Raw genomic sequence first — 27,663 nt, forward strand, 5'->3', positions numbered from 1 at the left:
AACCCTCCACATTTGGCCTCCATTTGCCTCAACTTTAACTTGTACTACTCTACCTCTTGCTTGCTAGACTCTAAATATAGTGATCCCTCTGCTCTTTCTTTTCTTTTCTTTTCTTTTCTTCTCTTCTCTTCTCTTTTTTTCTTTTCTTTCTTTCTTTCTTTCTTTCTTTCTTTCTTTCTTTCTTTGAGAGAGAGTGAGAGCACGAATGCGAGTGGGGGCGGGACAGAGAGAGAGAGGGAGAGAGAATCCCAAGCAGGCTCTGCATTGTCATTGCAGAGCCCAACATGGGACTGAAACTCACGAACTGTGAGATCATGACCCGAGCTAAAGTCAGATGCTTAACTGACTGGGTCACCCAGGTGCCTCCTCCCTGGTATTTCTTGAATAAGCTGGGCATATCCCCACCTCTGGTCTTTCCCTGGCTCTCTCCTTACCTGGAACACTCTTCCTCTAGATATCCCCACAGTTAAATCCATCTCCTTCGTTCAAAAGGCATCTTCTCAATGACTCTAAATCTTCTTACTGAAAATTGCAAACTTCCCATTTATACCCCAGGGGCACCTGGGTTCACTTATCATGTTCTACTTTTCTTTTTCTTTCAGAACATACCACCTACTTATATAGTATATCATTTATTGATTCCTTATGTTTATCATTTATTGTCTGTCTCTTCCCTGTTATAATGTAAGCTCCACAAGAACAAGGATGTTTGTCTGTTTTATCATTGTATCCTCAGTACCTAGAACAGTGCCTGGCACAAAATAGGCATTCAATAAATATTTGTTGCAATAAAGAAAGGAAAAAAAGAGAAAGAGAGTGAAGACAGATCTCCTCTTTCCTAGACACAGAGCCATTAGAGTACCTTATGTTGCCAACACAAAGTAGACATGACTAACTTCACTGCAAAAACCTTAACAAGTTGAAAACAAGGCAAACCTTAGATTACCAGGAATGAGGTAGTTTTGTTCTTCATATCTCCTTTTCTGTGCCCTCTTGATCAGGCAAAGCTACAGCTCTTCTCTTTTATTCTACTCAGAATTTTTCTGATTGAGCTATTAATTTACCTGAAATCAGATGGATGTTCTCACTTCAGTTTTGGTTTCCAGGGTGCTATACTTCCTTAGGTTGCTTACATTTTAAGAGAAAGTAGCAGAAATAGGGCAATACCTAGACTGACGCAGTGAGTTTTTATTGGTAAAATTTTAGGCAGTATGGTATATAGATGGTGGGAGAAGTCTCAGTTGCCCAACATAAGTATCTGTTTACTCTGGGTGAAATTAGCCCACTAGTATGGCTTTGCCAAAATACTTTAAAAATAAATATAAACTAATGTGAAGAAAAATTACAAATACAAATTCAATTACAAATACAAAAAGAACAAATACAAAATGGAAGTGACTTATGAACCCAGATATGGCAAGGTCAGTAGTGAGGGTTAGAAAAATGTAGTCAGTGAAAGATTTGTGAAATTTAATAAAATGTGGTTTGTTTATTTGTTTATTTATTTCAAGATTATTTACTTATTTCTTTTTTTTTTTTTAATTTTTTTTTTTCATCGTTTATTTATTTTTGGGACAGAGAGAGACAGAGCATGAACGGGGGAGGGGCAGAGAGAGAGGGAGACACAGAATCAGAAACAGGCTCCAGGCTCCGAGCCATCAGCCCAGAGCCTGACGCGGGGCTCGAACTCACGGACCGCGAGATCGTGACCTGGCTGAAGTCGGACGCTTAACCGACTGCGCCACCCAGGCGCCCCACTTATTTCTTTTTAAGTAAGCTCCACACCCAAAGTAGGGCTCGAACTCATGACCCAGAGGTCAAGGGTTGCACACTCCTCCAACTGAGCCAGCGAGGCTTCCCATGAAATGTGGTTTAGAATAAACTTATAATATGATGAAAGGTAAAATTATATAACAGAAATGTAGAGGTGAATATCGAGTGGACAGAGAAGGACTTGAGCTGAAGTATGGATGAAGAAGGGATAAAAGTTAAGACTTCTCTGATAAACAACCAAGAATTGAATCAATTTTTCAGATATTTTAGGCAAAACAACCTCTCTTGCATTTTCAGCCAATCTATACATTACAAAGCATCAAGGGAGATAAGGTCAAGTTAGAGACACAGACAAATGCATTAAAAACTACATTTGGCTTTCAATATGACGTCGGGAAAGACATGATTGATTGACTGAAGTATTGAAGTATGAGAATGAAACAGCTTTGAAAGGGGTTAAGAAATTGGATGGTTTAATTCTAAAAATATGCATAATACCCCATTTGGGTAATCAACTGATCACACACAATACATTTTTGCAACACAAAAAATTTCTGAAAGCTTACCCAAAAGAATTATTATGGTTACTTCTTAGGGGAAGATATGGAAGTGTGCACGGGGCATAAATAAGGAAAACTTTACAAACATTCTGCATACTTGTATACTGTTCGAATGAATTACTTTGAGGGTATATTATTAGATAGAAAAAAGCTTAATAATTTTAAAGGACAATATTTAATAAAAGCTTATGGAGCGATAAAGGAAGTCTTGACACTACTTCAAATTATACTTAAAAATCACAAATAGTGGGGTGCCTAGGTGGCTCAGTTGGTTAAGCGTCTGACTTTGGCTCAGGTCATGATCTCACGGTCCATGAGTTCGAGCCCCGTGTCGGGCTCTGTGCGGACAGCTCAGAGCCTGGAGCCTGTTTCAGATTCTGTGTCCCCCTCTCTCTCTGACCCTCCCCCATTCATGCTCTGTCTCTCTCTGTCTCAAAAATAAATAAACTTTAAAAAAAATTTTTTTTTTTTTAAATCACAAATAGCAGGGCACCGGCCTGGCTCAATCAGAAGAGAATATGACTCTTCATCTCAGGGTCATGAGTTTGAGCCCCACATTGTGTAGAGGTGACTGAAACAAATAAAAACAATAATCTTAACAAAATCGTGAATAGTATTTCCCTTAGTAGTTATATAAATTTCAGTATCAAATTTGGATTTTATCTTTTAATCAAGTACAATATACACAATGTCAAATGGACAAGTGCTAGCAATTCTCTGAATGGTACACAAATTCAACCCATTTTCATTTCTTCAATGACTTTAAATCAAGACGCTAAAAAGGCATCAGTCCTTTTGTTCATGAATTTTAATGAGTAAGCAAAACTAAACAAAGAACACTACGTAAGAGTTCCTCTTATTAATAACAGCATACAAATACTACAATTCCATTCATCGGTATTTACGGAGCGTCTATAATAGGCTCTGTGCTAGGCCCTGTGAGATGCAGAGCCACCCTCCGCCCTGGAAGAGCTCACAGTGTGGCGACGGAGCTCACTGGGAGCACATGATTAATTACAATAGAGTATGATGTGTGCAAAAGAATGTGCACAAGATACAAACATAGCACAGAATAAGAAAGGATTATAAACTCAGCAGGTTAAGGAGGTCTCATAGAGGAGGGATGTGAAGGACAAATAGATTACTAGTCAAACAAAAGGAGGAAAGGGAGGGTGTTGGAGGCATGAAACATCTTGGTGTTCTCAGAGTACCACGTGCAGTTTGTTACTGTCGGAGCTTAGGGTGGGAGGAGTGGAGCAGCAGGAAGGAGATGAGACAGAAAAGGTGGTCAAGCTGGAATGCGATGAGTCTTGTGTGCCAGGCCAGGAAAATTGGTCCATGAGGGCAGGAGTGTGTCTGTCTCGTTCACTGCTGACATCCCGAGCACAGTGCCTGATGCACAAGTAGATCCTCGATACATGTGTATTGAACCATTAAATGAGACCGAGTTGGGGAGAAAACCAAAGAACACGTAGCTTTAGACACCAAGGTCAAGGCCAGGGAGCTTTGAGAAGGGGGATACCGGTGGACGCAGTAAAGGCAGGGGTTTTATACTCCACAACACAGGCATCTTTGTGAGTATAAAAGGCACTATTTTGTTAAATGCAAACACATAAAACATTCCACAACTTTCATAACCTGTTTTTCTGTCCCTCAATTTTTACTATACCCAGATCCTCAGCAGATGAAAGTATGCTCGCAGTTGGCTAGTTTCCACCATCAGATGGTACAAGTCTGAAGACAAGCCTGAGCTGGGGGCTGGAATTGGCGGGGTGGTGGGGAATGGGGGGTGGAACCACTGCATTGAAAAGGTGCCCCCTCCCCATTCTGACTCCTTTTTTGCCATTTGGTTCATGCTCTCAGCACGGCTGTAAACATAATGGATGCCCTGGTTCTTCTTTCACACTGCTTCTACCTCTACTGTCATGGAAGGTTGCCACTGGGGGACAATGCTTTTTAGAAAGGGTTCCTATGCTCTTGCCCCCTCCTTGCCCAAGGCTCTGGTGCCTGTATGTCTCTCAGCCTGGGGGAGGCCTTGATTAGGGGTCAGAAACCATTTCCATGGAGTGCTGAGAGGAGAATATGATTGCAGTAAATCGAGGATGGGGAATGATTGTGATCCCAGAATTGTGGCTCTGAAGCACGATTTTGGTCTTAGAACAAAATATAGTCTCTTTAGAAAGACAAAAAAATCAGGAAAAAAAATTTAGCTTGGCTCTGTACAATATTCCAGTATTATAACAATTAGAAAAAATATACTGCATGCCCCTTTTTACGTTCTATCTATCATGCTCACGTCACCCTTGTCCTTTGCTTATTACTGGAATGCTCTTCCTGTCCTCCCTGCTTATGAAATGTCTCTTGCTACCAAACGTTCCTTCCTCCACTTCTGGGAATATTTCACCAAATATCTTTGGAGAAGACTCCTCCCCTATTGTTTGTCACTGGTTTTAGTGGGATAGACTCTATTCAGAGCTCTAGAGGTAGGCCCAGATTGGTTTAAAGCAATCATTATATCCCTTTGTCCGAATCACCATAATTAGTTTAAGGGTTGACGCCCCCTCCCCCACCCCCCGCCCATCATCTAATCAGAGCCGACAAAGTGCTAGTATTCATTTACTAGGGATTCTGGGAAGGAGGTACTTCCTTGCTTTCTCTCAGCTCTACTGGAAAAGACTATCTTCTGGAGGGATGTGATATGAAGTTATGAGGTCTAGAGCTGAGGCACATGTTTTTGCTGCCAGGAGGGAAACCAGGTAAAGAACAAACTCAACATCATCTCTCATTCCCTTTACCACAGATTTGGTACATTAGTACTAAATCATAGCATTAGATAATGGGCATAATTACTTACCAATATTATAATAAGATAATACCAAATATTGTCATTAGAGCTCATGGCTAGATTTAAAGATTTCAAAGATTTAAATTCTAGAAATGCCAGTGTCTAGGTGTATGACGTAAGGAACATTTCTTTTTTTTTTTTGTTAAGTTTTGCAAATTTTTTTTTAACGTTCATTTATTTTGGAGACAGAGAGAGACAGAGCATGAACAGGGGAGGGTCAGAGAGAGAGGGAGACACAGAATCTGAAACAGGCTCCAGGCTCTGAGCGGTCAGCACAGAACCCGACGCGGGGCTCTAACTCACGGACTGCGAGATCATGACCTGAGCCGAAGTCGGACGCTTAACCACCCAGGCGCCCCATGGAACATTTCTTAAATTTCCCATGCCTCTGATTCTTCATCTATTAAAGGGGAATAATAAAATATAATATAATATTAGTGGTAGAAATTTTTCACTTACAGAAAAGCAGTGGACAAAGCTAATGCTGCAAATCCACCACAAACAGTAAGAAATACAGGATAATATACAATAACAGCAGTAAAGCCTAATGCATATTTGAGTTTAGAAGAAAAAGAAGTTCTTGTGTGTCATGACTGAAGAGTGAAGAGTTTGTAAGTTGATGTCTTAAAAATTAGCTCTGGAGAAGAATATTACCTGTGAGTAATAGCTAGGTATATTGGTCAAGGTTCTGCAGGGAAACAGACCCAATAGGATACATACAGATATCCATATAAGAAGAGATTTATTAGAGGCACCTGGGTGGCTCAGATGGTTAAGCATCTGACTTCGGTTCAGGTCATGATCTCATGGTTCATGAGTTCGAGCCCCACATCAGGCTCTCTGCTGTCTGCAGCAGAGCCCATTTCTTCGGATCCTCTGTCCCCCTCTCTCTCTGCCCCTCCCCAATTCCGACTCTCTCTCAAAAATAAGTAAAACGTTAAAAAAAGAGAGATTTATTATACGTATTGGCTCACGTAATTACGGAGACTAAGAAGTACCACAGTCTGCCATCTGCAAACTGGTGAACCAGACAAGTGGGTGGTGTAATTCAGTCTGAGTCTAAAGGCCTGAGAACCAGTAGCACTGATGTCCGAGGGCAGAAAAAGATAGATATCCCAGCTCAAGGACAGAGAGTCAGTTTGCCTTCCCTCCATCTTTTTCTTGTATCCAGGCCCTTAATGTATTGAATGCTGCCCACCTGCATTGCTGAAGGCAATCTTTACTCAGTCTACCAATCCAAATCCTAATCTCTTCTGGAAAACACCCTCCCACACAACCAGAAATAATGTTTTACTAGCTACCCGGGCATCCCTTAGCCCAGTCAAGTTGACATAAAAAATTAAACATCCTACTGAGGTTTTGATTTTAATACCCACATAGGGAAAGAAAATGAACCCTTAGGTCTATGGGAAGTAGAGAGTTAAAACAGATTTCTAAATAAAGCTGGGATGTTTTCTGCTAAAAAAGATATGCTCCTTAGCATAGTGAGATAACAAGAAAACTGTCTCTACCTGGGCCACAGTTAAAAAAAAAAAAAAAAAAGGAAAGAAAATCTATTCTCGGAAATTAGGATTCTCAGCCTATATCTCCTGGGGACTTATACTTGGAGTTTATGTGATCTTCATAGTATAGGAATGGCTTAAATTGACAAATTAACACAAAAATGGTGCTAAGTTATTGATTCCTCTGGGTGCCTGACGTGGGGGTATAGTCCCACATCCTAGTTATCACAGTGAAAGATCTAGTAATGACAAACTCACAAACCAATATACAGCACCCAAGGAAATACTCTAGCATGAGTAAGAATAACACACAGAAAGACTAGCAACCCCAAGAAATGGATGTAATTGAACAATCTGAAAAGGACTGCAAAGTAAACATATTTGAGTATTACATACATAAAAGAAAGAATTTTATATCACCAGAAAGGAGAGCAAATACAAGATTGTGATGTAAAGTACTACAGTTGCTTTGGAAAACAACCTAGCAATTTCTCAGAGGGTTAAGCATAGACTAACCACATGACCTTGCAATTCCTCTCTTAGTTATACACTCGAGAGATAGGAAACCACATGTCCATACAAAAACCCGTACACAAATGTTCATGGCACCATTTTCCTAATAACAAAAATGTGGAAAGAATCCAGATGTCCATCAATGGATGAAGTGATATATTAGATGTGGTATATCCAAACAATGGAATATTACTTGGTAATGAAAAGAAATGACTTACTGATACATGTGGCTATTACATCAATGGGTCTTGAAAGTAGGCTAAGAAGTTAATGACATAGCTATATGTTGTCTGATTCCATTTATATAAAAAGTTCAGCATAGGCAAATATAGAGACAAAAAGCAGATTAGTGGTTGTCTCAGGCTCACAGGGCTGGGAGGATTTGAGGAATAATGGGTAAAGGGGTAAGTTTCCTCTGGGAATAATGAGAATGCTCTAAAATTAATTATGTTGATGGATACACAATTCTGTAAGTAGTTTAAAAGCCGTTAAACTGGACACTTTATTTTATATTCTTTTATTTTTAATTTTTAAATGCCTATTTATATGAGAGAGAAAGAGGTAGAGCATGAGCAGGAGAGGGTCAGAGAGAGGGAGAGACACAGAATCCAAAGCAGGCTTCGGGTTCTGAGCTGTCAGCACAGAGCATGACACAGGGCTCAAACTCATGGACCGTGAGATCACGACCTGAGCCGAACTCAGACGTTCAACTGACTGAGCCACCCAGGTGCCCCTGAATTGGACACTTTAAATGGGTGAATTCTATAATATGTGATTTATATCTCAATAAAACTGCTTAAAAAATGATACTATCTCAATAAAACCTTAGAAAAATAAGATACTCCAAGAAAGGAATAGGAAGATTTGAAAACTAACCAAATAAAACTTTAAGAGGTGAAAAATATAATCATAAAATTGAAAACTCAGTAAGCAAGTTAAAGAGAAAAGTAGGCATGAATGAAGGGAGAATTGGTGCACTAGAAGATAGATAAGGATATTAATAGGAAACAACAAAAAAAGACAAAGAAAGAAATATATGAGATTAAGATCCTACATTTATCTAATAAAAGTTCCAGAGAAAATAGAGATAATGGAGGAGAGACAATATTTGAAGTGATAATGACTGAGAATTTTCCAAAATTGATGAAGGACTCAGATCATCAGATTGGATAAGTGCACTAAGTCCTATGTAGGATAAATAAAAATAAATTTCTGCCTGAGATTTTTTAAAAAATGTTTATTTATTTATTTCGAGAGAGAGAGAGAGAGAGCACAAGCAGGGGAGGGGCAGAGAGAGAGGAAAAGAGAGAATTCCAAGCAAGCTCTGTGCTATGAGTGTGGAGCCTGATGTGGGGCTCAATCCACAAAACTTCAGATCATGACTTGAGCTGAAACAGAGTCAGATGCTTAACAAATTGAGACACCCGGGTGCCCCAGGGAGGGATGTTTAAACTTATTCCATCTTCTTTGGAATAATTATCATAAAGCTGGACAGAAAATGTTACTAATCAATGAAAAGTAAGTGAAAGAATATTGATTATCCTAATAAGCATAAACAATATATTTGTTGCTCTATCACATGTAAACTATGGAATTAAAAAAAATAATTACAGGGGTGCCTGGATGGCTCAGTCAGTTAAGCGTCTGACTCTTAATTTTGTCTCAGGTCATGATCTCAGGTCATGATCTCACAGTTGTAAGATCGAGCCCCTTGTTGGGCTCAGGGCAGACAATGGAGCTTGCTTATGATTCTCTCTCTCTCTCTCTCTCTCTCTCCCTCCCCCCCCTGCCCTTCCCCTGCTCATGCCCATGCATGCTCACTTTCTCTCTTTCAAAATAAATAAATAAACTTGAAAAAAAAAAAAAGATTACAGGGGCGCCTGGGTGACTCAGTCAGCTAAGCGTCCAACTCTTCGTCTTAGCTCAGGTCATGATCTCAAGGTTTGTGGGATCGAGCTCTGAGTCAGGCTCTGCACTGACAGCGTGGAGCCTGCTTGAGATTCTCTCTCTCTCCCTCTCTCTCTCTGCCTTTTCCCTGCTTGTGTTCTCCTTCTTTCTCAAAATAAATAAGTGGACTTAAAAAAAAATTACAGTTAGTTTCATTTGTATTAGTGTTATTTTGGTTCAGGAATTTTATTTTAAAAATTTATTTTATTTTATTTCATGGAATGCTTCATGGATTTGTGTGTCATCCTTGTGCAGGGGCCATGCTAATCTCCGTATTGTTCCAATTTTGGTATATGTGCTGTTAATGCTAGTGCTTGGTTCAGGAATTTCAAAATGGGTTTAGAATAAGCTCTTTTTTTTATTCTAAACCTAATATTTTTTTACCTCCAATACAGTTTGAATTAGTTTCCTGTCACTTGAAACCAAAGAGTTCTAAATAATATACTTACCTCCCATAAAGATAGAGCAGCATAAAATAAAACAGAGATAAGATAGGTTCATTAAAATAAAGATTAAGTGAATATGAATCATGTAATAAAGAGGGAGGTATAATGGTCTCACCAGAAATTTTAGGCTAAGGATAACTGCTGTAGTTGAGAACAAAACTTACCTTGACTTTCTTAGCAACCAAGGGAAAAAGGAACCTCAATAAATTGCTTTGTTCTCATTGTCAAATAAAAAAGCCTATTTCTTCATCAAGATAATGGAATATTATTCAGCCATTAGAAAGAAGGAAATCTCAGAGTGCATGGGTGGCTCGATCGGTTAAGCATCTGACTCTTGATTTTGGCTCAGGTCATGATGTTGCAGTTTGTGGGATCGAGACCTGCATTGATTGGGCTCTGCACTGACAGTGTGGAGTCTGCTTGGGATTCTGTGTCTCCCTCTCTCTCTGCCCCTTCCTAGCTTTCTCTCTCAAAATAAATAAATAAATAAACAAACAAACAAACATTAAAAAGAGAGAGAGAGAGAGAGAAAGAGGGGGTGCCTGGGTGGCTCAGTTGGTTAAGCATTCGACTTCAGCTCAGGTCATGATCTCAAGGTTTGTGAATTCCAGCCCCGCATCAGTGTCTCTGCTGTCAGCACCCTTCAATTCAGATCCTCAGTCTCCCTCTCTCTCTCTGCCCCTGCCCCGCTTGCATGTGTGCTCTCCATCTCTCTCTCAAAAATAAATAAACACTTAAAAACAATTTTTTTAAAGAAAGAAAGCTTGCCGTTTACAACAACATGGATGGAACTTGAGGGCATTATGCTAAGTGAAATAAGTCAGACAGAGAAAGGCCAATATTGTGCATTATCACTTATATGTGGAATCTAAAAAAAGCCAAATTCATGGAAACGGAGTATGATTTATAGATCATCAAATATTGGGAGCCAAGGACCCTCTATCTGATGACCAGGATTAACTGAATTTGTCAAGGGAGAGGAAGTGAGTCTGTGGTGCTGATCTTATGGGGTAATCAGGGTTCCCTTTCCACAATTCTATCAACAGCAGGGGGCTCAGCACAGAGGTAGGTACAATATTAGCTGTCCTGGGTGAGTGAACAAGTTACTGAAGCAACCTGAAGAACTTGCTCTAAATTCACAGGAAACTTCTAGAAAGAACTGGAAAGAGTACAAAGGGAGTGAGCAATCCTACAATAATGGTGGCTGCCAGAGTCAGAGAAAGGGTGTTTATTAATGTTAATGTGATCAAAATGTAACCCCCTTGCTAGTAAGATCTGAGACACAGGATTACATGTAATGTACCAAGGTGTATGCTTCCAAGAACTAAAAGAAATATTGTGGTAACTACATAAAAGACTAGAAATGATGATTTCAAATATAACATCCTACCCTTCACAAACAGAATGGGCACCATTGGCTCTGCAGAAAGGTTACTCCGTGTTCAACTCATTGTTTCCTGGTCAATTTCAGAATTTTTCCTTGATCAAACTGGTTTGGATCTCAGGCACGTTGCTGAGCTAAAACTATTTGTTTGTGTTTTTTGCTTCCTTTCTCTGCGAAAGACACATTCTCCCTATCTCTAGTCTATATCTCTCTCTCTCCACTTCTATCTTTATCTCTACCTACATGTATTTCTCTCCAGGGAAAATTTTGAATTTGTTTGAGGAAGACAGTATATAGCATAGCTGTGCTCTTGACCTCTTATGAAGAGAAGGTGACCGTAGGAGTAAATCAGGTATGAGAGTGGGCAAGAGGGCTAACAATGACTATGAATGAGGAAGAGTCAGACCAACCCGCTCCTCTCTGGTGGTGTGGTTCAGGTAAGCCAGGGTGATGGACAGATTCATAGCTATTTAAATAACTTTGCCTCAAATTTGCTTCCAACTGGAGAAAAATTACTAGTGGTCATCCTTGGCCTTGTCTCGTTTCATGTTTCTGTTAGTGACTTGGATGGCAACATGGAAAGCATGGGTGTCCTAATTATTAACGTCACAAAGCCGGTAAAGGTTTTTTGGTGAAAGACTCAATGTCTAGAAAGGCCCAGGTAGGCTGGAATGTGAGTATAAAACTTACAAATAAAATGTAATAAAATTAGTCAAGCAATTAACATTCATCAAAGTCAAGTAAGATGAAATCAATTGCATTCCTACTGTATGCCAACTTGACAAGTTTCATGGAAGGAAAAAATGATTTAATGGGATGAGGAGGGAGCTAAGGAAATCAGCACAACATTAACCTGTAATGACACAGCGTTTTGTCCAATTCTGACGATGGGGGAAATGCAAACAGAATCTGGATACTCATCTTTTGGAGAGGTTGAACAAGTAGGCCAGCAGTGGTGGAGAAAGGGAAGGAGAGAGATCTGGAAGCCATGTGATGAGATAAGAATTCAGCCTGTCTGAGATGATTATCCAGGAAAAGGGAATCTTTAGGGAGCATGTGACAGGGATGGTCAATTCATTGGAAGGGAAGTCATGTGGAAGGCAACTGTTGTTATTCTGTCCGCCTCCAGAGGGCAGAAACAGGACCGTTGGGGGAACGTGGCAAGGAGGCAGGTGTCAGAAGACTTGGAATAGATTTGGCGTTGCTGATAAAAGGCATTCTCCGCAAGAAACGTTTCCCTCTTCCTGGTGGCGTTCCGGCTGAGCTGGGTGCTTAGCTGTCCCAGACATGGAAACAGATTCTGATCGGGGAGGAAGAGCACCTCAAAAACCTTTAGCTCCCTGTCAACCCTGTGGTTTTATGAGCCCTGGCACTCATTCAGCTTCTACCTGAATAGTTTCTGATGACTATGGAATGGATATTCTTGTTTGAAGTGACTTTACAAAATATATATATAAAATATAAAATATATATTTATATAAAATATTATATATATATATATGGTGAAGCTATAACATTGTTCTAGAAAAGTGGGTTTGACTGAGGCTGAAGTATTGCTCTTAGATTGTGTTATTGACTGAGCTGGCTGTCCTTTACTCTAGTTAGTACTCCAGTGAATTCGGAGTAATCCAAACAGGATTAATTGGCTTTTTGTCAATGTTCATATTGAAACTGGTATCAGATCTGGCTCAGGACATCAGAACAAGAAGTAAAGGCAAAGAGTTAATGCCCTCTATCTAAGGTCAAGATTGGGTTTCAAGATTAGAGGGCAAGACTGCGCCTGCCTGGGAGAATCTAGCAAAGGAAGGATATTGAGACAGGAACCTAACTAGGTCTTCTAGATACTGTGTATTCCTGGCTGTAGTGATCTCTGAGAAAGAAGTTTAAATTTCAACAGTCTAGACTTAGAGAAGGTGTTCAGAGGTTTCATGGTTTAAGATTTTTTTTCAATGCTAGTTTTAAAACTCATGCTTTCTTACATGTTAAAGTTGCATTACTTTTGTTATAACGTATTTGAAATCAGGAAGTATCACTTTGGTTTTTGTTTTTTTTTTTTTTTTTTTTAGTGCGACGCAGCCTGTATTGCATGGACAATATAAAGGCTTGGGGTGCCTGGGTGGCTCAGTCAGTTAAGTGTCAGACATTTGATCTAAGGGCTTGAGTTCAAGTCCCACAATGGCCTCTGTGCTGAGTGTGAAGCCTACACACACACACACACACACACACACACACACACACACACACAGAAAGGCTTACAAGTCTGTATATTTTCATACAGGCTTTATCTTCCAGGCATCTTCATTTGGATGTTAATTTTTGTAATTGAGCAAATTCTAAAATGCTTTTGGAGCAAAGTTATGATTACAGTTCCACAATTTAGGACCTAGAGAGGCAGGTGACTTGGGTTGTCAACACCATATGGGAAGACTCATTGCCTTGTAGTCAGGCCCTCCTTCCCATCTGCAGACCATCTCTCTGGCCTAAGCCTGTATCATCTCCCATCCAGGGTAGGTTCAGGGCATGCCTTTCTGACAAGAGCCTTCTGCATCCTGCTGCCAGAATAGTCAGCTTTGAAACCTACTTCAATCACTCCATGAGTCTATAACCTCACTGTATTCAATTTGAACCCTTCAACGTACAGTTGAGAGCCCTTCTGACATTTTATTTATTTATTTTTTTTTCAAATAAAAACCTGGGGAAGCTTCTTTTTTTTTTATTTTTTTATTTTTTATTTTTTATTTTTTATTTTTTATTTATTTTTTTAATTTATATATGAAATTTATTGTCAAATTGGTTTCCATACAACACCCAGTGCTCATCCCAAAAGGTGCCCTCCTCAGTACCCATCACCCACCCTCTCCTCCCTCCCACCCCCCATCAACCCTTAGTTTGTTCTCAGTTCTCAACAGTCTCTTATGCTTTGGCTCTCTCCCACTCTAACCTCTTTTTTTTTTTTTTTGTTCCCCTCCCCCATGGGTTTCTCTTAAGTTTCTCAGGATCCACATAAGAGTGAAACCATATGGTATCTGTCTTTCTCTGTATGGCTTATTTCACTTAGCATCACACTCTCCAGTTCCATCCACGTTGCTACAAAAGGCCATATTTCATTTTTTCTCATTGCCACGTAGTATTCCATTGTGTATATAAACCACAATTTCTTTATCCATTCATCCGTTGATGGACATTTAGGCTCTTTCCATAATTTGGCTATTGTTGAGAGTGCTGCTATGAACATTGGGGTACAAGTGCCCCTATGCATCAGTACTCCTGTGTCCCTTGGATAAATTCCTAGCAGTGCTATTGCTGGGTCATAGGGTAGGTCTATTTTTAATTTTCTGAGGAACCTCCACACTGCTTTCCAGAGCGGCTGCACCAATTTGCATTCCCACCAACAGTGCAAGAGGGTTCCCGTTTCTCCACATCCTCTCCAGCATCTATAGTCTCCTGATTTGTTCATTTTGGCCACTCTGACTGGCAGGTTCCGCGCTGTCCGCAGAGAGCCCGATGTGGGGTTTGAACCCACAAACACTGAGCCAAAACCCAGAGTCAGATGCTTAACTGACTGAGCCACCCAGGCACCCCAGGTCTTAATCATTTTTGTATCCCCAGCATCAACCTAGCATTGTGCCTTGAATAAAGTACCCCTGATACATGTTTGTTGAATAAATTAATCGTAAAGTATGTGGAAGAATTGAAATGAGTAGATAAATTGGCAAACTTCAGAGGGCAGAAGGTTAAATTCACATGTGGAAGGAAAGACTTGGCAAAAGGAAGTAAAAGCAGGCAAGAGAAATTGAGAAGACTGGGGTTAGTTGCTTGCCCTGAAATTTCAGTTCTTTGCCAGGTTCAAGAAAACTCATTAACATGAAATCTGGACACATCTTTCTTTTCTTCTCCTTCTGCTCCCCTCTCCTCCTCCTTCTTCATAGGCAATTGTGATAATATCCCATCTCTACATGTCTGAGCTAAGATCTGAGTGCTATAACAGCTTTTTAAAACATTTTTCATTGCAGTATTCTTTTATGTTTTTCTGGCTTTAATACAGTGCTATGTACAATAACTTTATCAGATAGTTGATGCTGAACGTCATTATTTAGAATACCTGGGAAGCTGAGGAGAGAGGGCAGGGAAAACTGCCTCTTCCCTCCTGGATAATTTGAGGGGTGGATGGGATGCAATCTGTTAACCACTTTGAGCCTCTACAAGAGGAGTACGTTACATTTACTTAATATAAACTCAACAGTTATCTAAGGGGTCCCATTATGCACTCAGCTCTGTTTGACAGGACAGAAATACAGATATGAATACGGATCAGTGCCCTTGTGAGCGCATATGAGTACTGAAAGGGGGAAACAGACATTTTAACTTTGGTATAATAAAATCTGTTCATGCTATGTTGGTTGTGTGAACAAGTGCTGTGGGAAATAGACAAGGGAGTGACAAAATAGCTCACGAGGTTGTGGGGATTTAAAAAAAGTTAATAGATGTGTAAATGAAAAAGCGTCATAGAGTCTTCGCTCTGCTTATTACTCAGCAAACACTGCATTTATATTGCTGTTTGGTGATCTGTTGCAGAACGCCAGCCCTCGAGTTTTAGGAGCTGCTAGTTCCCCAAAGCCTCCGACTTCTTTAGTCTGACTGAATCAAAGAGTGTCTCGTCAGTTGCGCAGGCCTGGGGCGCACCGGAGGCTCCCACAGTCCTGCGGAGCTGAGATTGTGGTGGCGGTTTTACTCTGCAGTTTACGGCAGTGGGCGGGCCCCAAATCCCCATGTGGTCCCGACATCATTGACATGGCGGAATCCCCCATCAAACCCTCCTGGTAGTTATTTGAGCGGCGGCGGCGGCCGGAGGAGGAGGAGAGCGGCGGCGGCGGCGGCGGCGGCGGGAGCGGCGAAGGGGCAGCGGGGATCCTCGAGACTACCGGCTGGGAAGGCGTGGGCGACCCGGTGTGTGGCGTGCCCGGAGCCCCGCTTTTCAGCCCGAGGGAAGGTAAGGCGTGCACGATCGGCAGACTGGAGGCACCAGGACCCCGCACCTCGGCCGCCGGGTCCCGCGCGCTGGAAAGCCCCGGCCGGACGCGGAGTCCGCGGGAGTGCGATCCTGTCCCGGAGCGCTCCGGGCGCGCCGGGCTTCCCGGGGAAAACTTGGCGCCAGAGTGCTACGGCGCCCCGCGCTCGCCTGGGCACCCCGGGAACACGGGGCCCGGGAGGGGGCTGGTCTCCACTTTGGGGCCGCATCTTGCTGGGCTCTGGCCCCCCCCTCCCGTCGCCCCAGCTTGCCCGGGTTTGGAGGAGGGAAAGAAGCGGGTAGATTCTTCTTGGTGAAAAAAAATCTGGGCAGTGGCTCCCGGGCTCTCCCTCCCCCCCTCGCCCTCTCCATCCTTCCCAGCAGATTCTGTCCGAGGAATCTGCTCCCCCTCCCGGAATCTCCGCGGCAGGAACGCTGCCCGGGAGGGGGAGGGCGGGCGGAGAGGCCGAGGAATCTTCGACGTGTCACTTTCTGAGGCTGTAGATTTCCATATGGTGGAGGGAGGAGGGCGGGCGTGCGAAGTGGGGCTGGAAGTTGGGGCCGCCTCTCCGCGCCGGGCGGGGGCGGGCCGGGACCTCAGACCCTGGGATGCTCGCGGGGAGGGTCCGGGCCCGCAGCCCCGGGAGCCGAGCCGGCCCCCTGCCCCCGGCCGGGCCTCTCCAGGACACTCCCCGCCTCGCCGCTGGCCACCTCCGTGCGCGCCACGTCCTCCCTCCCCGTCCTGCCCCCCGGGCTCCCCCCGGGCTGGGGGCGGTAACCGGCGGCCACGGCCGGACTCGGCGAGCCTAGCGGCTGGAAGATCGGGCGGGGGAACGGGGCGCGGCGGGAAGGAGCGGGCGACCCGGTGTGTGGGCCAGCGTAGCTCCGGTCAGTCGGTCACCCCGAGGGGCGCCCCGGCCGGGGGTGGGGCGGGCGGAGGAATCCGCGCCCGGAAGCGGCCGGGAGGGGCCGCGCGGACCGTCTGGTGCCCGCGGCGGGGCGGGGGCCGGCCAGCGTGGGAAGGGCCTGTCACCCTGGGAGGAAAGTGGGGCCTCGGGCTGTGCCAGCGAACTTTCCCAGAGGTCCGGGTCCGGGCGCCCCGTGGGAGCCCGAGCACGGGGCCCAGTGTCCCGGGAGACTGGGCTGGGCCGCCTGGAGGCGCAGTTGGCGGAGAGACTCCAGGAGTGCGCGATTGGAGTTGGAGCTTTTCGAATCTCAACTCCCACCCTGCCATCCCAGACGAAGGGAAGCAGTGGCATATTATCCAGACAGTGCAGTTTTGCGACTTCCTTAAAAGTTACAACTTTTTATTTTCTCTTCTGCCTAGCATTTCCTTGGAACAAAATTTGGAATTGGGCCGCTATGAGCCGACGCTGGGGCCCCCAGTCCGCACGTTTTATCTCTCCATCCCCGTCTGTTTCTAGTCTCCCTCCCCCTCTTACACCCAGGCTTAATCATATTTTGGAACGGGCGAGGTCTTTTGTTGGGTGGGCACCCTTTGATTGCTTGTCCGTTTATTTTTTAATGTGCAGCTAATTTGATTTGAATTTCCGCCAGTTTCCAGGCCCTGCTAGGGAAAAACTAAGGGAGAGGAATAAGCCACTTTTTTTTTTTTTTTTTTTTTTCAAAGCGTGGAGAGAGGTGGGGCATTGGGAAAGGGGAGGCACTGTGGTTGTGGGCAAAGAGTCAGAGGGAGCAGACAGACCCGGAAGAAAAGGAATCTGCTCTGGAATAACACTTTTTTTTTTTTTTTTTTTTTTTTTGAGGCTACAGGCCTTGGGCAAAAATGCACCGCTCTGTTCTGATTTCTACTGCCTGAGTTGCTTTTCCACTTTCAGGCTAAAACTGTGACTCTGGGGACCTGGACAGGACGGGGGGAAGAGGTCCAGAACCCAAGGCAGCCAGTGGCCCTGGTTTTGTGCTTTTTTGGGGGGGGGGGGCTTGGTTCCCCCTCATTGGAGGCAGGCTTTGTGGACCCAGCGTTCATTCAGTTTCCTGGTTCCCAGGGAACAGCTGTTAATGAGAGTAAAGTCTTTGGGCATGTTTCTGGCCCTGCAAAGGGGACCTCACCCATGAAGGTGTAATTCTCACTTTGTTTAGAGGGTCACCCACAAATGGCTAAGAATGAGGCATAGCTGGTTTAAAAAAATCATTAAAAAGTTGTGTTTAAACTCGTATGTGCTTTTAAAGTGTTTTGGTTTAAATACTAAGAAAGAAACATGTATCTGTAAAGATCATGTTCTTTTAAAAGAGATGTTATAAGTGCAAGATATCATCATGGAGTAGGGGTTGTAGTTTCTAATTACAGTATATACAGTTCCAGAAAGATATTCCTGTAACCTTTTAGGACAGACTTTGTAAATAGCTCCCATCAGACTTGCGGACTATTGGAGAGCCCCAGTCTTTGGGGGTTTGGGGAAGAATGCTTGGGATTGGTTAGGAAGCTCTAGGAGTCTAGGTAGTAATTTATTCAGTAAGTGATGGCTCTCCTTAACACTCAATTTACTGTGGAAGGATTTGATAGTGTCCTTAGAAGATAACCAAAAGAACTTCTCAAACATTACAGTTCTGGAAGACAAGGCCCAGGACGGTTGCCATCCTTGGCGGAAGTCTAGTGTAGAATCGTATTAATAACTACTCTTTCTTGAATATCTAATGTGTACTAAGGCCTGTGTACTGTGCTTTTAAATACATTATCTCATTAAAGTTCTAATAACAATCTTTACATTTAGGCGATGTTATGAGCATTTTATACACAAGGGTGTTGAAGTTCTCAGAAATGAAACTGACTTGTGTAAGATCACATTGCTACCAACAGCAGGGTTTTCTTTAATGATGGAGATAGCTCTATGGCTGTGTTGTCCAGCATGGCAGCCACCAGGCACATTAGCTTTTGTGCTTTTGAAATGTGGCTACTGCAATCGAGGAACTGTGTTTTACATTTTATTTACTTTTTAAAAAAATTGTATTTACTTTTAGTTATTTTAAACTGCTACTTGTGGCTAGTGGTTACCATATTGGAGATCACAGTGTAGAACTTTTCTGATTCCCAGATACATTCACATTTAACTCGATCATACTGCTTTTTAGATCTAGTTCAGTGTTCTTTTTTACCACCAGAAGATGCTTAGAGTCAACCTTCTAGTAGAATTTAAATGCTGAGTTAGCGATAGCTCAGTATTGCTTTTATACCTGGAGTGGATAAAATAAGCACATTAAAAAAAATGCTTACATAGCATAATTAAAACTGATGGACAGAACTTTAAATGACATTTTCTTGTTTGCTTGAAATAATTGTTTATAGGAATTGCTGAAAAGGCAGACCTTTTTGGTTATTTTAGTATAATAAAGGAGTGTAAATAGGCAATATGAAAAGTCACTGATGGGGAGTTAAAAAAAAAATGACCCGCTTAATAGCCATGTTTGCCAGTTCAGTGGTGATTCTTTTCATATGACTGCATAAGTGGCAGGTAAATAATACAGTGAAACCATCATTCGCTTTTCCTTATGTAGGTGGACATGTAATCTGAAGAATTAAAATCATTGCTTTACTGTCAAAGAATAAAATTCAGATATAAAACACTAGATTCATCTATGAATTGGGAAGAATATATTTAAGATGAAAATAAACCTCCAGAAACACTTGGTGGCAAATGGTCAAGTGGTGTTTTGATTAGTGAGTTTCATTTATTTCTGTTTGCACTTTAGAATTCTTTTAACAGAAGGAATTTCAACAACTTTCTTGATTTTGTATGAAATCATGAAAATTCCAACTCATGTTAAATAAGCCTTCATCTGGATTCTGTACATAAATGTCCAGTAGTCGAATACTTTTGTGTGTGGGAGGCATACTACTTGCAGGGAAAGACAAATGGTAAAGTCATCTCTTTTTGTTAGGATTTTTAAAGAAGTAACTTCCAGGTTCAGTATAAATATATCTGAATCTGTTGTACCTTTCGTAGTTACCGTATTTCCCAGGATTGGTTGCAGTTCATTATCCCGACGCTAGAGCATTACATGATCCTGAAAGACCTATACTTCTAAATCAGGGCTAAGTTGATCTGTATCATGTTAGTGTTCTGTGAATTGCATGGCCTCCAAGCTCTTTCAAACTTGTAAATTCAGTCACAGGTAAGTCATTAGTTAATGACACTGTTGAGAGAGCTGAAACACCCTTTTCATACCCATTTCTGACCCTTGGGAGCCCAGTTATTTTCAAGGAACCAGGATAAAGACCACGTTATAAATAGGATTACAGTGTTCTCGTGAGTATGACCAATATAGGAAACACCGTTTAACTCATGATGCATGGTTCCGTTTGTTGAATGTCAAGTCACTAATACAAATGGGAGACTTACTAAAACCTAGAAAGATAAAAGATGTTGAAAGATTGGCAAATAATGGGCAAAGATTAGAAATCTTGAAAGTCTAGTGAGGGCTGCTTTAGAGCATCAGTTTGAAATCAGAACATCTACGCCACCAAAGACTTGCTTTACTTTTTAGCTATGTGTTTTGATAAACTTCTGAACCTCTCTCAGTTTAGGTGTTTAGGTGTCCCGATTTTATTATGAAGAGAAAACATCTCATCCGTATCATGTGTCATTCCCCCCCTCCCCCAAATAGTTGTCCCAAGGGATTGATGAGTCAGTGTATTGAAAAGTATTTGGGGAAATCATATGCAAACTCCATAGTTTGTTATATATCAAAGTTTAAAACTGAGCTGTTCCTATTCTATTAATTTGCGCATTTTTAGGGACGTGCACATTGCATGTGGACAGTTTGAAAAATGATTTATTTTCCCCTTTCTGATGAGTAAATAAAGCTTAAAGCTTTAGATTGCTGTGTTCATTTTCTCCCTCCCCTAGTAGAATAGTTGATTTGTGACCTCTCAAAAATTGTACTGTACATAAGTGATCCTAGCTCCATGTTTTGGGGAAGTTTTTCCTTAGATGTAGCCTATAGCTGGCTAGCATTGCTGACGTGGCATGCCAGTTTGCGTGGTTCAGGGTTTTTCTTAAGAGGCAGGGAAAAGAGTGCAATCTTTTAGAGGAACTTCCAATACTGAATGATAGAGGCACAGGGCTTTAGTCATTGTATAGTATCTTAGTAAGCCTATTATTTGAGCTTTCCGTAATTACCGCTGAGAAATGGGGGGGGGGGGGGTGGTGGGGAGGAGAATATTTTCAGTGTAGAGGGATTTTTGCAATTTACCTGCATTTCCATTTTAGAACTTACAATTGCCTTTTCTTCATGTTAATGAGGTTAATCCATTAAATGAGTTTTTTGTGGTAAGGCATGTTCAAGCAAACCTTAATTCTCATCCTTGCAGCTGTGGGGAATGCATTTAAGTGCTTGAGGAGAAGCATCGTTCTATAGTTGACTCTGAATGCCTTTGAAAATAGGAAACTACTCATAAGCGTGTACACACATATATCCTTTTTTTGCCTTAGACTATACAGTATGGTATGGTGTTACGTGTTTCAGCGAGGCAGAAAATACTTGAATCCTTGTGGTTAGACAGAGGCAAGTCTGTGTAGGGATGAAGAACAGGCTCACGATTGATGGTCCTTGGGCACTTTGCAGGGTAGAGCTAAGAAGAGGCTAGCCCCTGATCACAAGCTTAGCGGCGGGGGGCGGGGTGGGGGGTGGTGGTGGTGGTGGTGTTTTTGGTTCAGGTTTATGGGCAAGGATCGGTCCTTGTTGACCAGAAATATGAAGGATTCGGGGTGGAGATAGGGAGACAGGAAGTTTTTAAGCCACCAAATGAAAATCGGGTAAGATAGACATGGTGTTTAGCCATCCACAGGTGGGGTATTTCTCATTTTGACAGTGGATTGGTCTTTGAATCTTTTTTGTCCCGGGCTGAGCTATGCAGGTTTAGCATTCCGTTACTCCTGGACTGTAATTTGCAATGCCCTTGGCTGATGAGATGCCCTTGGCAATACTCCCTGTTGGTTCAGGGATTGGCTCCTAATGTTTTGTTTCTTTGATATCATGACAACTGCTTGTCAGTTTTAAACAACTGGAGGGAGAAGATTTTAGTGAGATTGAGCTGAAGTTAGCATTATTTGAGATTCTAGTAAGCATCAGTGTTTTTAAATATTCCTTCTATTATATGGTTATGCTTGATTTTAAAATTTAATTTTCTTTCATTCACTTGTTTGTTGACTCAGAAGGCATGTATTGAGTTCTAGACTAGATTCTTTGTTAATGTAATATTCTACTCTCTTCTGACTTGTTTGGGGCAAATGCAAAGCATTTTTTATTAACTTACAAGAGAAGGGGTATTTTGCTCATATTTTTGGAATGTTGTGTAGAGAACCGTGTCTGCCACCAAACTCCTAGGGCAGGATGGTGGCAACTACAGTTCTTTAATCCTTTCTGAAATTTGAGAAGTGTTAAAATTGGAGTGCTTACAGGCTATGTTTAAAACTAAATTTATATCCGAGCTTAAGGCTTCTGATACATCCCCATTTTGACTCTGGAAGATGAAGATTTTTATAAAGGCAACCAATCAGAAAAATTTACCTAAACTAAGTTGGTTTAATACTAACTCATAGTCTTCAATTGTGAAAAGCTTTCTGTTGAAATAATTGTCTAGAAAATTGTCTTTATGTATGAGCAAATGTCTTATGTTTGAGAAGTAATTGAAGATTCCAAAATCTTCAGGAAATATCCCAGGAAATAGCTTGATTTAATTTACTTTTACGGGACTCAGATTCTCCACAACATGTGAAAGGGATCTCTATTAAAAATAACTCCATTGTTCTTGATGTAACTAATTAGGAATTTGCAAGTATCCAGGCGGGTCTAAGATAAAGTTTGGTTTCCTATTCTATATGAGAAGGTTTTACTGTAACAGAAGTTTAAGTAGATCTTCAGAGGGAATATTTACCAAATTAGGAGAACAAACCACTTTTAAGCGCTTTGGAAAAATCAGTTTACTTAAAAGCAGTGCAAAACTGCATTAAGGGTTGAAGCTAGTTCTACTGCTGGACTTTGACAGAGATGCAGAAGCCCTTTAACATTGTTGATTTACCCAATGCCATCCCCTTCTAGGAACAGTTTACCAGCAAAAGTTAGAAATGTATTTCTGGATGCAGAGTAAATCACAACAACAAGTAAATATCTCACCCTGCCCCCACCAATAGCCTCCAACTATGCCTCTTCATTGGGTTTTGGAGTTTTTCTGTTGACATTTGCTTTGCTACTTGTTAATTTCTTTTACCACCTGTAAGCACTTGATGGCAGATTGGTGAGAGCAGGTGTTAAAGGTTTAAGAACATCATTATTGCTTTTAGTTGCCCATCTCCCCTGCCTCTGCTGTTGGGGCGGACTTGGGGAAAGTCATGCAAGTAGTATTTAAATAAACTCATCACACACCCTTCTCCTTTGCTTTTACTAAAGCAAGACCTTCCTGGACAGTTTCATTGCAGGTGCTGAATGAACTGACCGGTAAGAAGAGTAAATTTCTTTAAAAATATCTCAGTATATTTACATCCATTTATTCAGACAATGAAATTTTTTAGTATGTGACTTTTTAGGGGTCAGATTGACCTGTTTTTACATTACAAATTGTATGTGTGTGATGCTGAAGATATTTTTAGGATATTATGCTTCCTTTTATATTAACAAAGTTTTTGTTATGATACATTCTGTATCTTCCATTGTTTGAATTGTTTAGGAGGAAAAGACTAAGTCTTTGGATATTTCTTTTGTGGTTTTTCTTGTCTCAGGAAAAATCATTCCGATTTAGAATTATAGAAATAAACATTCTGAATTAGTGAATCAGAAAATACTTAAACAGAACCCTAGTGTATTGCTGTTGAGAACGTAAAAGGTAGAGTTTTGTGGTTTCTTAAAAAATTAAGTACAGAATTACCTAGTAGTTCTTTTCTTAGGTATGTACCCCAAATAATTGAAGGCAGTGACTCAAACAGATACTTGCACACCAGTGTTTATGGCAGCAGTGTTTACAATATCTGAAAGGTGGAAACAACCCAGTGTCCATTCACAGATGAATGGATAAAGTGTGGTAGATATATACAATGGAATATTATTCAACCATAAAAAAATATTGGAATTCCTATACATTGTATAGCATGGATGAAACTTGAAAACATCATGCTAAGTGAAATAAGCCGGACACAAAAGGACAAATACTGTGTATTTCCAAGTACTTAGAATAGGTAAATTCATAGTCACAGAGTAGAACAGAGATTACTAGGACTGTCGGGAGGGGGAATAGGAGTTACATTTTAATGGGTATAGAGTTTCTGTTTGAGATGATGAAAAAGTTTTAGAAGCGAATCATGGTCATGGTTGTACAACACTGTGAATGTGCTCAGCGCCGCTGAATTGTATGCTGAAAAGTGCTCAAAATGTTCGATGTTTTATTTTGTGTATTTTACTACAATTAAAAAAAAAATAATGAAGGAGATTTATTCCATACCATCTCAGATTGTCTTGCTTTGCTCCCCCTTGGTCTACCTCCATGCTGGTATGCGGTGTTTTTGTTTTTGTTTTTTTCCTTTTCTTCCTCCGATTGCATTCTAAAAGGAGATTTCCCTGGGCCATTTTTAGAGTTCGGAAAGTCCTCATTTGATTAACTGACTTGAATTTAAGAAGCTATTTAAAAAGTAGTGGATCTCTGGAGGGGAAAACAAAAAGACATTTTAATATTAAGATGAATCAGATTATTAACATCCACAGACTATGGAGAGGCACATAAAGGTAGTCTATCCCGAATTTCACTGTGAGTCATCTAAAAACCAGGGATGTACAATTAGACCTGTCATATTTTTTATTCCATTTGGTCATCTTCAGTACTTTAGGAAGAAGTTTGATTTCCACTTAAAGAAACGGCCTAAGTCATCTCAGTACTCATGCTGGAAGTGTTTAGGTGCTAACATTCTTCAGTTCCTTAGACTAAACCCTGTTGGAAGGGATAGAGTGAAAGAAAAGCATGTAGTATTCCGTTTTATGCATCTGAACTTGTCTCTAGCAGCTAAAAATTTTGTAGTCGTTACTGCACCCTGAGCGTTGGTGGTTTGTTTTTTGTTTTGTTTTCCTTCTGAGATACTGGTGTTGGGTTTGGGTAGGTCACTTAGAAAAAGGTGGTGGGATTTTCATTAAGTGATAAAGTACAAAGCTTAAACATCAGATGTGAAGTGCATGTTAGGAATACTGAAGATACAAAAATTCCTTTGGGAAGGTTTAAGTTCGTATACAAGTAAGCTCTAGGGAAGATTACATTACTTTAATTACACGCATATGTAATTAGAAAAAAGTATTGATTGTCCCTGATAGTTCATTAATTCCTGAACTCCTGGAAAAAACAGTGTAAAGTTGCAAAGGTATGGTGGTAGTGTATGTGCGCTGTGCCCTCTCTACGGGTATACTGTATTTTCTCTGCTGTGTATTTAAATAGTATTCATACCATAGCAGGCCATTTTCATGGCCCACTAATTACTCTAGAGGTAACTATCATTACCAACTGATACCAAAAGGTACTGAGAGTCATGGTGTCTTTACATCTAGTGGAGATAGGAGGAATTATAACGTGTTTGCAGAGTGCTCCTCATTGCTTTCGGCCTACTCAAAAGAAAAGAATGTCCCATTCCATTTTGCATAGCCTCATTCCATTCCAGAACCATCATTTTAGGTACTTTGTATTTTCTTTAAATTCTTCTCTCCCTTTACCTGTACTTTTTAGAACACTTGTCCTTTTCCGTGCTGTCTGGTTGTCTCCTTGTCACCCTTACTTGAATGTGAGGATGATTACTGATTTAACTTAGGGTTGTTCGTGGTGAGTGCTTAGTAAATGTTCCTTGGATGGTTGAATGGATGAATTCCCAGGTTGAATGTGCCATTTAAACCTGGTGCATTATCTCAGGTGCTCAGTCAGTATTTGTTCTACCGACGTGGACCTCTTTGAAGCATGGGCCATATTGTGGACATTTTTGTGTTTCCAACAGTGTTCCTGATTTTTTTCTTATAGTAGAGATATAATATTTAAACAAAACAAAGGCATGAGTCACCTTCAGTGCAAGCCTGGCTTTTCATTTATTACTATTTTAAAGAAATGAAAGGGGTGCCTGGCTGGCTCAGTCCATAGAGCATGTAACTCTTAATCTGGGGATCATGAATTTGAACCCCGTGTTGGATGTAGAGTTTATGGTAAAAAAAAAAAAAAAGAGGAAAAAAAGAAAAAAATATGTAAATAAGGGTTTTCCAGAGAATACATGAGCTTTTTCATATCTATATTAGATTACTAATGGATTTTGAAAATTTTTAACAAACAGCTTCTATTTCTATTCCCTAAAAATGTGGTCCTTGATTGTATATATTTTGCCTATCGGGACTCAGTTTGGGAATCATAAATTAAGAAATTTATTTTATGGGACACCTGGTGGCTCAGTCAGTTGGGCAACTGACTCTTAATTTGGCTCAGGTTGTGATCCCACTGTTCACAGGTTCAAGCCCTGTGTGGGGCTCTGCCCTGGTAGAGCCTGCTTGGGATTCTCCCTCTCTCTTTGCCCCTGCCCTGCTTGTGCTGTCTCTCTCAAAATAAAAACTTAAAAGTTATTTTATGAAAAAGGTAACTTTTCAGGGATTTGTGGTAGTTTAAAATGATCAATTTACAGGGACATTCTAGAAGGGTGACATGAAAGGATAGAAAAAAAACAAAATGTGCCTTGCTAAGATATTGGGGGCCCAGCTGAGGTAGTTGATTCTGCTAGACTAGTGGCCAAAGTATTTGGTGTAAAACTAAGCCATGGAGAAAGGGTCAAAGAGCATGTCATGGAAACTTGAGGAGAATGGCCTCAGCTATTTTAGGTGGAATTAAAGTATACTGGAGAAGAGAAGAATCTTTTAAAGTATTATAGCATGAGTGGGGTGGATGGTGCAAGGGAGATTTTATTCATTGTGTCTGGGGTGGGATCTGGGAGTCTTTATTTTATTATTATTAAAATTTTTTATTTATTTATTTTGAGAAAGAGAGAGGCAGAGAGAGGGAGAGAGAGAATCTCAAGCAGGCTCTGTGCTGTCAGTGCAGAGCCTGATGTGGGGCTTGATCCCACGAACCATGAGATGAGCTGAAATCAAGAGTTGGACACTTAACTGACTGAGCCACGCAGGCTCCCCCTATCCTCATATTCTTTAGGGTAAAACAATAACCAGCTCTTGGCAGTTTTATATAGAAACTGGCTTAGGACACTTGTCATTTGTGTGCTAAACTTACACTCTGTGACCACAAGTCAGAAGTGAAATATAATAGTAATGACCAGCAATTGTGAAGCACCTACCACATGTCAGGCATTTCCATACAGACACACACACACACACACATATATATATATATATATATATATATATATATGTGCCATATTAAAAAAACTAGCCCTGGAAGGTAGATATTATTTTGTTTTTCTGTATGTGTTACCAGTATCTACAGCAGAAGCTGGTGCATACCAGGTGCCCTAGAAATGGTAAGTGAATTGAAGATTAGAAGGCATGTTCGAGAAGGTTAAGAATATCACCTAGACTGATCCCAGAACTTTTTTTCAGCTTCATTACACTGCTTCTCAGTAGTTTACATGAAATATCTTATTTGTATCTCCGACTTGGAATAACGTCCAGTTGTGTTTCCAATGTAGCAAGCTGGGTTCTAAAGCCAAGTGT

General features: G+C 41.1%; 1 protein-coding gene and 1 non-coding gene across 3 annotated transcripts in view; one reads left to right on the forward strand and one right to left on the reverse strand.

Annotated features, from left to right (window-relative positions):
* Positions 1-9,350: 9,350 nt before the first annotated feature.
* Positions 9,351-9,454, reverse strand: LOC112850541 (U6 spliceosomal RNA). The gene has a single exon (XR_003222664.1). It is a non-coding gene; the product is annotated as a U6 spliceosomal RNA (small nuclear RNA).
* A 6,367-nt stretch (positions 9,455-15,821) lies between these two features.
* The window catches only part of FNDC3B (fibronectin type III domain containing 3B), a 364,422-nt gene continuing 352,580 nt past the window's right edge, over positions 15,822-27,663 (forward strand). Inside the window, exon 1 of one of the 2 annotated variants that reach the window (XM_025913173.2) lies at positions 15,822-15,960. The gene's annotated coding sequence lies outside the window, so the exon portion shown is untranslated. Of the gene's footprint in view, positions 15,961-16,078; positions 16,867-27,663 lie in introns of those variants that run through there. The other variant, XM_086674725.1, reaches the window with a different exon arrangement.

The sequence above is a fragment of the Puma concolor genome, chromosome C2 (assembly GCF_028749965.1).
Source record: "Puma concolor isolate L17-30 chromosome C2, mPumCon1.1.hap2, whole genome shotgun sequence".
In the NCBI taxonomy this organism is placed as follows: domain Eukaryota; kingdom Metazoa; phylum Chordata; class Mammalia; order Carnivora; family Felidae; genus Puma; species Puma concolor.